The following is a 12,500-nucleotide window of genomic DNA, read 5'->3' as shown; positions in this document are numbered from 1 at the left end:
AAACAAAGAGCCTTAACTGTTTACTCGACAGACTGCAGGGATTCAGGGAGAGTCCTTGCTGCTTATTGGGTAGATAATGCAGATTGCAGATGATGTGCAGATGATGTGCATTTTGATGAATATTTTCCCACTAGACTGCAACTGTTTCTATCTATTAATTTAGATCTAATGGGAAAAGTGCATTCCTGGGTAGTTTTAAGGGAGGACTTTTGAAATGGTTAGTGCATCCTGGATATGTTTTTGTGTCTGCCTAAGGTCTATTGTTGAAACAAACTTTTAAGTGATGGTAGCACCTGAGATTCCTGTATTCTCTCTATTCCCAAAGAAATCAAAACCTGAGCAAAAACGCTGGCATCCAAATTTAGGTTCCTCACTGCTAGCCGGGGAAGGCGAGAATATTTGCATTTATTGTTCTTTAGGATTGGTTTCACCAGAGCTTCCAAATGGCACGGTGGTGACTGTGGTGCTTTTGAGGCAGATGATTTATCCCCAAAGGCAGAGTTGTTTTGCTGCAAAGGTGGTGAGCATAGGTAGGCCTGTCACTGCTGTGGGCCTAGAAATGCTCTTACAAATAATATTTTATATATATATATATATATATATATAGGAACATAGATATATACCCACACATACACACACACACACACACACACACACACACATTATATATATATATGTGTAGAGTTTATGCAAAGCTACAGCCGAGTATCCTGCAAGTATGACAAGCTAAAAGAAGTGTCCAACAAAATAAAAAATGAATGAATTAAAAGCCTTAGCCCAAGTTCCAGATATTTGAGCTGTTGGGAGCTGGTGCAGTTCCACGGCGCACAGGGAAGCGCTGCAGATTTGAACCAGATGACGGTCTGGCTCTCAGGGCAGAGCCTGGAATTCTAACTTGCTTTAGAGTAATGTCTTTAACTGATTTCTGAGGAGCAGATTTTGCAAATGTGGCTAATTTTGCTGTTTTGAGGTTCTTTCTAATGTGGAAGTGGAACTCTTTCTAGTATGTTTAAGGAACTGGAAGAACAAACCATTTTTTTTCCTTCTTGGGGTTGTCTTTTGTGTTTATCTCTAAGTAAAGATGCTCAAAAGGATCATGAGAATGTCAGGAGCTTCTCCCACTGGAATGAAATTGTAATAAAGTAATGTAACTAACAAGACTTTAACAGGAATAGATATTTAAAACACCTTTGGAGGGAAACAAAAGCCAATATCCCAGCGATAAGAAAATAGAGAGAGAAAGCCAGAGCCTGCCTGACAGAGAAACTTCTGCTGTGCGTTATCCCAGAGTGATCGGGTGGCTAAGATAGTCTTTGGAAATTACAGCTGCCGTTGAGAGGGAAGCCAAGCCTTGCTGTATTTCAGAAAATGAAAATGCTGTAGCCTGGCGGAGGGAGGGGCCGGGTCCCCAGGGCATCTGTTTCCCATCAGTGTCCCACCATGCTTGCAGCCTGGCTTGGCACTCTAACATTTAACCTTCCCGGCAGGAGGTAGACCATAGGGCAACAAGGCTGCGGAATAATGAAACAAGAGTGTAGTGTGGTGCACAAAGCCTTTGTGAGCGCAGAAGTTGAGACATTAAACCAGCAGGGCAGGGAGATGCGAAAGTTCCAGATTTTTCTCCAAAGCCCCCATTAGCCCGGCGCAGAAGCAGGAGCACGCCAGCTCCCAGCAGGCAAAGGCAAGGCCTTTCCCCATCTATCCATGCCTTTTTGCCCGCTGCTTTCAACTATTATAAAGATACAATTACCTTGGGAGATTGTGGCAGTTCAGTTGATTAGCACGGTGAATTAAAAGAATGAGTCACAAATGACATGTCCGGCTCTTCTCTACTAGTCCTTTGTATTCCCAGTGTACTTCACCCCTGTTGTAAGAAGGTCAAAAATTAGAGAGAGATAACAATTTTCAAGCAGCTAGCACTTAGGAGCAGAATTAACAATCATTCTGTATGTAATTGCCAGTTAATAGTAAATTGCCTTCTAGACTGTAAAATGCAATATAAACTGGTGGGCACCTAAAATTAAATTAATGAGGTATTTGCTGCATTTAAAAGTGAATAGTGCAAATTAATAACTGGGTACAATACTTGTTTTAATACATATCGAGCGGTGCAGCATTTGCTTGTTTAATACTAATTTTAAAAGCGCTACCTGAAAAATTTGCTGTCTGTGGGTAAATCGAGTGGTCGGTGCAGGTAGCCATAATTTTGCTGGTACAGTCTTCCAGGTTTCTAAATTAAATATCAGAGATTATTTTTTAATTAGAATATAAGCACTGCAGCCTTATTTGATTATGGCAAATTGTGATTTGTATGCTTCGAAATGAAATTATGTTACAGATAAAATTGCACCTTTGCACACATATTTTAAGCTCTGCAGATTCTCTTGGTTTGCTCTCAGCTGAGCAGCAGGATTGTGTTTACAGTGTGTTTGTGCCACTGCCTTCCTGTTTTCTCTGTGTTTTGTGTAGTTTCCCAAGCAAATAAAGGGTGCACGGCCTGATCTAGAGCATACCAAAACAGTTCCAAAGAATGATTCGTGGCCCTTGGAACTTTTCATGCTGGCTGCTTCCACCCTACGGCTTTTGTTGCACGCCCCTATTTTGACAGCTCCTTTGGCTTTGAGGCAATGCCCCAAATTGTCAGGAGGCAGCAGATCCCTGGCAGGGGACCCTTGTGGCATCCGACCGCCACCACGTCCCCAGCAGAACGCGCGGATGTCCAGCCCGTGGAGCCATGCCCAGGCCCGCAGTGCCTTTGCTGCTGGATGTGAGCAGGAGAACGATTCCCCAGCGCGAAGCCTCGCGTTGGATTTGGAGCTCGTGAGCCCATTGCTGGTGGCCCAGGGTCCCCACTGCCGGGGAGTTGGTGGCGCGGCACGGCTGGCACGGCCCCGGCGGGGGAACCCCTCTGCCCTCGTGGCGTTGCCCGGGTTTTTGGGCTTGGCTCGCCCTCTCCTCGGCATGGAGACCTCGCCTTGGAGACCTCGCCTTGGCTGCTCTCCTGGGCTGGCCCCCACCCCGCGTCCCCCTCGGAAAGATCTCGCGTTCCTCAAGTATTTGGGAGATCTTTTGTGCGCATTCAAATGCGGTTCTGTCAATGGCGCTGTTACACTGTTTAGAGTCAATAGCTCCCTTCCATCACAGCCAACACAAACTGGCTGTCTCATAGGTCAGTGCTCTTTAAACAAATTACTTGTATCCACAGAGCAAATGATTGTTAATTGCCTCCCACAAATCATACTATTTTTACTATGCTAAACTCCACGGCAAAGGCCTTAGTTAAATTTAAATCACCTGATTATTTCTTGTACATATTCAATTATTGCTCTGAAGGATGAAATCTGGTGACTTTACGAGAGGAATGCTAAAAATATACCGAATGTATCCAGGCTTTTATTGGAAAGCCTTAAAAAAAAGAAAAAGCAGTTACATTCATTTTAATGAAATCCTCAGCATTTCTAATTCATATATATTGCATTTCTTTTTTTTTTTTTTCCTGTTAAGTGCTGTTGTCCTGAAGCAACTTACAGTCACTGTTATTACACTATTGGTTATTTATTGATCAGACCCTGTGTCAGTATCAGTTGTTAGCAAGCTGGAAAAAAAAATCGAGACAGAACAGATATTCTTGGCCTTTCTTCAAGCTGGGTCTCTATAAGCAAGTCAAAGTTTAGTGTTCAAGAGTCAGACCCAGAAAGTCTCTGTTAATGGGTAAAACTGCTTTATAGGCCTGGAGTAAAATGTATTTTTCTGAAAGCAATAAGTCAAAGGGGAAGGGATTCTAGTGAAGTGTCTCTTCGTATAAAGAAGGTTTTTGAGCATGACATACATTTTTAATTAATAGGCCAATGCTAAACATACAGACATGATTTAGTAGCATCAAGTCAATAGCGTGTTGGATAATGTATATTATATAATAGCTCTTTTTTAAACAGTAGCAATTCCAGGTTTATCAGGGTCATTGCTGTCCCCTTTCTTTTCTGTCTCAAAGGAGGCCAGAAGAATGAGACATACCATTTGTGCTATTGCACAAGTAGACTATTTGTCCTAATCAGTGACACCCATTTACTAGAATTGCTTAAAATGAACTATACCTCATACAGAAATCGCACATTTAGAGTGTTCCATTCATCATCGGAAAATTGAGGGCCAGTAAACTTTTCTGTTCCTCCAGCGGGATCATAGACATGCATCAAAATGTTAAAAAATGATTGGTGAGAGAGAACTGTCACCCATTTATCAAGGAAAAGGAACATTATTTGCTAATTTCCCAACCAAGGCAGTGACAGGGTGCTTCGTCTTTAGACCCATGGTGACCAACATGGCCTTTTTGTTATTAGTACAAGTCAAGCGCTTTTTGGCTGTTGCTAACAAGACACATTTGTCTATCATCAGAGAGTGCTTTATTTTTTTCCAAGTAGCTGTGACCAAAGTCTGCTCTCGGTGCCATGAGTGGCTGCACCTCGCCAGGTCGTGGTAGCACCGAGTCACAGCACCACTGATAAATCACAAAGTTTCCGTGTCAAGGTGAAGGTATTGACTCTGCTGTGCCCAAACTGACAAAACGTAGCAGCGAAGCGATGGCAATTCATCTTAAAAAAGGAAAAAAAAAAAGGACAAAAGGGTCATCTTGGCTTCGTGTAATAATCAGGAAAATTTGAGTGCTGAATAAGACCTTTGCCTTGTTTTCTCTGAGAAGGGGGAAAAATGGCTTTTCTCTTTTATTTTTTGTTGTTGGAGTTAAACAGTAAAATCAGTTTCCTGAATATTAAACTGTCTAATTCTATTTTTCTTTCTATAACTTTAGCTTTACTGCTAATGTTTATTACTATAGCCTGATTGTACCATGTGGGCTGAAAACTTCCCCAAGTTTCAAATCAAGGAAAATAGGTGGAAGGACAGGAAATAAAATCTTTCACTAAAAATGTTTTTCTTGTTTTCGTATTATGAAAGCAAGAGAGCAAACAGACAAATCTGGGTTGCATTGGAAGATATCCAGGTGAATTCCTGGGTTTGGCTGGTTGCTGCTGTCCATGACACCAGTATTCCCATTAAATTAATTTGTACTCTCAGGAAAGTGCTGTGGAGATGAAAAGAAACATGTGGACTTTGTGGCCTTTGTGTTGAGAGCAACATGACATGGAAATTAGGAAAATATCCAGAAGCTCGTGGTTAAGGAAAATAATGATTTTGCTGTATTTTGAAACTCATTCTGTTGCATATTCTGGTGCTACTGCTGTAATTAAAAAGCTCAGAAGTATTTTCATGTTAGAAATCTGTGTGTTACAGATACATTCTTTTAGCCAGATGATTTTCATGAAAGTTGATTTAAAGGCACTGGCCGAGGCCTCATCTGCGTTGTTTTTTTTTTTTTTTTAATAATAAATTATCACAACTGCAGCGAATGCAATTTCCTAAGGAAAAATGTCAAAAAGCATTTCCAAAAATCTGCTGGATGTCCACTAGTATTTCTATTTTACAAGAATTTCTAGGACTTGCGAGGTGAATGTCAGTTCCTGTGGATGACCATTGATTTTTGAGTCAACTCCCATTGAAGCCATGGGAATTGGTGTGGATGGGAAAGCTCCCTGGTAGAGCTGGGGCTCTCTTCTGGAGCGGGCTGAGGGTCAGCTGGTGCTGATCCCAGCTGGAATATTCCATGGTCCTTTCCAGGGATGCCCACTGGCTGTGGATGTGCCAGTGGAGCAGGAGATGCAGGGATGCAGGCAGCTGTCCCAGCAATCCATGCTTGATGAATTCCCTTTGCTATCCCAGGCTTTTACAAGCTTGAAAGTTGCAATCTAGGACTGGATAATTTCAAATTTTAATTGCAAAATTCCCAACTCATTAAATTGTTAAGGATGGAAATAAAGAAAATTTTTTTGCAAAATCTTGAGAACTTGTTAAATTTGGATGTGCATTATAGCTCCTCAGAAAACTCTGAATTTTGTTAGCTTAATTAAAAACCTTCAGCATCTGCAGTTTTCTCTAAGATAAATAACTTCGGCATACAAAAGTATTTTTATTTGGAATATATTTTATATCTGTATATTTTAGCATGCATAAATATTTTTAAATTTCCATTGAAACCTAAACAGATAATTTAACAGAATTCTGAATGACTAAAATAATAACCCAGGCTTGCTTTCTTTTTTTAAAGTGGCAACATCCACTGTGCTTAAGCATTTAATAAAGCTTTTTATAGACTCAATGCAGTCTGTGAGTTATTTGAGGTATTTTTCCAATATCCACTAGTAATATAGAGATTTCACAACTTTGAGTAAGATCTATTTTTGTTTAAATTATTATACAACAGAGGAATACAGTTGTAGGAGCTCTGTTAGATGATCTTAAGGATCTGATTATAAGTCCTATTTGTCTAAATATTATATTAAAATATGACAGTATTATATTCTTATGCTGGGTGATCGCTGCCGAATATAAATGGGGAGAAGTTGTGCAGAATTCCAGCTCTTACAGATGTTTGCTGAGGCATCACAGATTTCATATGGTTCTGAGATGGATAAATACCCCTGAAGAGCTCAGCCAGTGATGACAGGCAAATGATCACATTTGCCATTTGCTGCCATCAAGCATCGTTTCCAGAGTACCTGAAATTCTTATATTTCATTGCTCTCATATTCAGAGCACCTGAAATTATTCTATTGCACAAGGATTGTGTAATCCAGCTCTGTGGCACAGGCGAATTTCAGGTGGAATTTCTGTTCTCTCAGGCTCTTGTAGCAAAATTCCAGCATGATTGTCTAAGATGTGGAAACAAGTGGATGGGGATGGATCCACACAGACCTATCTGTAAATAAGAGATATTTACTCAGCTGAGTGGCCTAGCAAAGGAATAAACTCCCAAATAATAACCCAAATGCAAAAATAGATGAAAGCTCAGTTTATTCCAGTAAAATATATCTTAATTAGTAAAGTACCTTGGAGTATTGAGCAGTTGAAATGTACATTTGGCTGCTTTGATGTGGTAGCACATGGTAACACACTTAGGAAATCAGGAATATGCCTCTTTTCTGGAGTACAATATTTTGTTATTTTAGAAATATGTTGTTTTCATAAAATGCCATGTTTTGTTGTAGTTCTGTCTGTGTCGGGCTGTGGCATTTCCTTGGCATGATGAGAGCATTTATGATTTGATATCACACAGATTTCCTTCTCCTTCACTGAAATAGTGCCAAGTCCCTGCCTTGCAATGTTCCCTGCTAAAAACTGGAGTGGTTTGGGTTGGAAAGGACCTCAAAGCCCACCCAGTGCCCCCCTGCCATGGCAGGGACCCCTCCCAGTGTCCCAGCTGCTCCAGCCCCAGTGTCCAGCCTGGCCTTGGGCACTGCCAGGGATCCAGGGGCAGCCACAGCTGCTCTGGTGAATCTGTGCCAAGGCCTGCCACCCTCCCTGTAAAAAATTCCTCTGGGCACGTTTCTGTATCACCTAGAATTTCCCATCAGCCAACATCTCCAAGTCCTTTTCCTTGGTGCCGTTTTTTACTGATGTGATCCCCAGTTTCTCATGATCTTCTCATTCTGTAACTTTAAATGATGGTAAATTCGTGGGTATTTGACCCTGCAAACTCCTCTCACACTGGAATGTGTGGTGTGGTCTAATACAAAAACTCCATTGACCAACACCCCAAGTGGGTTAACTCCAAGTGCTTTCCATTCCCTACTTCAGACTTCACCTTTTAAGACTTTAAATATTTACAAATATCCAGTATCACTGGTTCTAAATACCCACAACAGCAGCAGAGTGATGCTTGTACAACGGAGAACATTGGGGTGATGTCCATGTCCTTGTCCATGTCCTTGTCCATGTCCGTGTCCGTGTGAGGTGAGGCTGTCCCCTCCCATAAATCCAAGCATCATGTGGCTCTCTGGGACCAGACATGTCATCCTTCTATCCAGGTGCTCACCCAGCGGCCCTGGATGTGGAGAGGAGAGGAGAGCACACACAAGCAGAGGGTGTTTGAGGTCCCATTCCATGTGCACTGCCTGCTTCAGTCATTTTCAGAGGGCTGTGTGGCATGTGAAGTGCTTTTCATTCATTCTCCCCTGCTCTCTCCCTCTCCCTCTCCTGCTCCTTCTCCATCTCATCCATTCATTCACTCATTTAAAGTAAATCTGCAGCTATTATGATGGTAATGACTTTTTTGGCAAACATCAGAGCCTGGAACACAATCGTTCTCAGTCAAAGTGGAAATGCCCTTGAGGAATCGAGGGTCATGAGGTATTAGTGCTTCGCTCCTCGCTGAGTGCCACCACCAAAAGGTGTGCCAAGAGCCCAGGTCCTGTGGTGGGACAGCCTGGAGGGGCTGGGCTGAGAATCCCTGAGGGTAATCTGAGGGTAGAAGACCACCATGGTCTTCCCATCAGATGTTTCTCAGCAGCCTCCTGGCATCTCTCGTGCAGTGAGGGTGCACCAGCCCTGCTGAGACCCCACAAGGGTTGGCATCAGGCTCTTGGAAATCAGGGGACAGATTATTAGTCACAGAGTGTATTTAAGCCTGAACTTGCCACACATTTGGGGAAGATGCTGGCTGTTTCTTTGACATCTCTCTGGCCCCTCACCCTTGTTTTCTCTCTCCCCTCACGCTGTGCTCCTTCCATCCCTCCTGGAGGAGGAAGGCACTGGTTGGTGTGGTGGGTGACTGGAACAGGCCAGGGAGTGTTTTCCCTAATTTTTCCCCTCTCCACTTTTAAGTACAAAGTCTATTCTGCTGGGGATGTTCTGACCTACTCTACAGCAGAGCCTGAGAGGGATGGATGATTCCTGAACTGAGTGATTTGACAATCGTATTCAAAGATGTCAAAGCCACAAATTCGCCTTCAAAACACTCTTTTAGTATTTCTTGGTTAACTCCTATCACAGACTTGGGCCAAAAGGGATCTTTAAAATCCAATCCCCTGCCATGGCAGGGCCACCTCCCACTGTCCCAGGTGCTCCAAAGCCCAGTGCCCAGCCTGGCCTTTGGCACTGCCAGGGATCCAGGGGCAGCCCCAGCTGCTCTGGGCACCTGTGCCAGGGCTGCCCATCCTCCAGGGAAGAATTTGTCCCAGGATCCCATCTAAACCTAATCCCTTTCAGTCTGGAGCCATTCCCTTTCATTCAATGCCTACATGTCCTTGTGTCCTCCTTTGTGAGCAGCACTGCATCCCAGTATTCCCTGCCAGCTTCTCCCTGATGCCTTTTGGGGCTGCCTAAAAGCAGAGGCCAGACAAAATTAAGGGACTAAAAAGCAGTTGTACATACTGAAGGGCAGGACGGTCCCTCCGTTCACTCCCACACACAGGCAGCATTGTGGATGTCAACACCTGGGGTGGGCCTTGCTTTCCAGCCAGGAAAATAAACAAACCAGCAAAGAGGTAAACAAACAAAGAGCATGGAGGCAGTTTTCCCCACGTTAGCATGAGCATTTTAAGGAAAATTCTATATCATTATTGGATCGAGCGTAATTATGAGCTGACCTGTGAATTTTAGGCCTGTAATTGAAACAAGTGAGTGAGTGCCATTGTTTCCCTTCCTGCCATCTGAGGGAAAGTGAAGCAATTACGAGAAATCGGGGAGATAAAGACAAAGGCGTCATTTTGGTTTTTTAATGAAAAATCTATTTTTAGTTTCTTTGTGGAATGAGGAGAACTTAAATGCCTTTAAATTTTTTTCTTTCTTTCTTTTTTTTACAGTAAATAGGTTGTCCTTAGTAAGTCCAGGGATATTAGTCCTGCTTCAACAAGCAAGAGTGCCTTCTGATGAATGATGTGTTCAACCCCTCCATGCCTTTGTATTTCCTATGCATTCCACAATGCTTGGCTCACCCTGCCGAGTTCTGTGATTGAAATTCATTGCCAAATTTATTGAGAAATTAATGAGAAAAGCTGCAAAGTATTGACTTTGAGAGGAAAACACAACTCATCTTGAATGAGGAGGAAAATGCAGCAATAATTTAGCCACTATTGATTTTGCCCTGTCCATGTATTGATCTTCATTTTACAATATTAATTTGCACCTGCAATCGGCTGCAAAGGGAACCGATTTCATTTCTTTGCAGTGTTAATGTGCAAAGCATTAGGTGCTCTTAAGAAGTGGTGGTATTACAAGTCACATCGGAAAGGCTGATTTTTTCCTTATTTGTGCTTGTTACCAAAATAGACTAAAAAATTAATTTTTTTTTGTCTGACAAAATATTAAAGCGAAAACCCATCTCCGATGTATATACCTCCTCTCAGCCCCGTAGGCTGCTTTTCATCTGGGTGAGGAACAATCAGCAACCTGAAATTCCAACCACTTCTCATCATCATGCCCATATCAGTTCAAAGTTCATGAAATTTCTATGAGCATTGATCTTTACCCATTGATTTTTTTTTGCAGCAGATCTTTGAAATTTTAATTTCCCGAGCATCTGAATTTCTTATAGATGAAATGCACTTGGTAGAGACAGTTGATGATAAAGTGGTGAACTTAGCATCATTTTAAAGCCTAAGAAAAGGAGAAAAAACAGGCATTTGCAGACTTTGTATAATGTTTTGAGGTGAAATGATAAAGGTGCTCTGATAGGGGTGAAGTATTCAGCGGGGAGTTAAATATCAATTTTGTCTTCGGTGGCCACACATTTTTAATGCAACTTTTTATACAGTCATTTTTGAAAGAAAAGCTATCTGGAGAAACAGCAGGACTAAGAGACATTCTTCACTGCACAATCATTTGCTCACAGCAGTCTTTATCACCTGGTCAAGTTCACCTAGTTACTTATCAGTAGGACATTTAATAACCTCAAGGTGATATAATTGCTATTGGCATTTTTCCCCCTTGGATTCAGCTGGTTAATGTGTAAACTACTTGTCAGCAAATAGCACTTTGTCACTGAAATCACTAACACCCTCTAGAGGAATGTCTCTGTATTGAGCAATTTAATTTTACTTTATTTAATTTTTACACATTACAACCTGTGTTCATTCAGGCACGTTGAAGCCTTGCAGTCTGCTAAAGCAGGGTGCGGGTGTCCCTGTTAGTAAAATATACTATATCTTATTTAACAATCCCCATGGCTTAATTGAAGCTCTCTCTTGTCCCTCAGAAAAGGAACTGCAGATGTTCTTATTATGTAGTTATGCTGCTAATGTGAAAAACTGCCTCATTACGAGGATCTGTTTGTAGCTAGAAAATTACTGCATTATGACAAATGCATGATTGGGAAGTTACAGGAAGATGATCATTATTGAAATGAAACTGGAACTCATTTAATAGCTGGAACCAGCAGCTGGAATGAAGCAAATGAATGTCTTCCTGTTTTTATTATTGCAGGCAGGTTTTTCAGTCAGAAAGAAAATTTGTGCCAAATCGGAGGCCGCAGATCTGTCCCCCCTTGCTGCGCTCGCCCTCGGGGACAGGGTTGGTGGTGCTAAAAACGCCCCCTCCCTGCCTTGTGCCTTCTCCTGGCGTGGTTAATGGCACGGCCCTGACGAGGCTGTGGGTTTGAGCACGGTTACTTCCCAAGTGTTGGAGTGTCTGTCAGCCTCTGGTGGCCCACGGGCCCCCGGGGCCGTGTGCCGGTCCTGACACCGCGGCCACCGCTGACCTGTGCGGGTGGGAAGAGACGAGAACCTGTCCCCTCCTGTGCTCTCCCTGCCTGGCTTTTTGGGATGGTCTTTGGGAGGCTGGAGGACTCTGTGGGTACAAGGAGCACAGTGAAATGGAGAGCTGAGAGGTGGGAGGGCTCACCTGGAGAAGAGAAGGCTCCAGGGAGACCTTAGAGCCCTTCCAAAACCTGAAGGGGCTCCAGGAGAGCTGGAGAGGGATGTTGGAAAAGGGCCTGGAGTGACAGGATAAGGAGGAATGATTTTTTTTTTTATTAAGAGAAGTAGGTTCAGACTAGAGACAAGGATGAAAATTTTTTACCATGAGGGTGGGCAGCCCTGGCACAGGTGCCCAGAGCAGCTGTGGCTGCCCCTGGATCCCTGACAGTGCCCAAGGCCAGGCTGGACACTGGGGCTGGAGCAGCTGGGACAGTGGGAGGTGTCCCTGTCATGGCAGGGGGGGCACTGGATGGGATTTAAGGTCCCTTCCAAGTGAAACAACCCCATGATTTTCCCAAGGTGGGATCCCATGTGGTGGAACAACAGCAGGATGGTTTGCAAATCTCCCACGTTCCTTTGGTGGGGTTGGCTCCTGAGAAACCCTCTGCCCAAAAGCCTCCCCAGCGCTGGATGAACAATTGGAAGGAGCCTTGGTGTCCCTCTAATGCCTTTAATGAACCAGTGGCTTAATTTAATTAGGTCCTCTCCTTAATGGATGTGGTATTCACGTCTAATAAAATACTCATACACATTTTTGGTTATTAGATATTAATACAGACCTTGAGGCAGGAAGAACTGACAAAGAAGGTTAAGCCATCAAAACGAGAACCAAAACTATGTGTGTCACAAGAAAGAAAATTCCACCCAACCCTGCCCATTGGTACGTTTCTAATTGTAGCAGGCAGATTTGAGATT

General features: G+C 43.0%; 1 protein-coding gene across 6 annotated transcripts in view; it reads left to right on the top strand.

The window, feature by feature from the left end:
• The window catches only part of EBF3 (EBF transcription factor 3), a 130,197-nt gene that overhangs the window by 95,375 nt on the left and 22,322 nt on the right, over positions 1–12,500 (top strand). The window lies entirely within an intron of this gene.

Source organism: Lonchura striata, chromosome 7, assembly GCF_046129695.1.
Source record: "Lonchura striata isolate bLonStr1 chromosome 7, bLonStr1.mat, whole genome shotgun sequence".
Lineage (NCBI taxonomy): Eukaryota > Metazoa > Chordata > Aves > Passeriformes > Estrildidae > Lonchura > Lonchura striata.
This window is presented reverse-complemented; position numbering and strand designations above follow the sequence as displayed.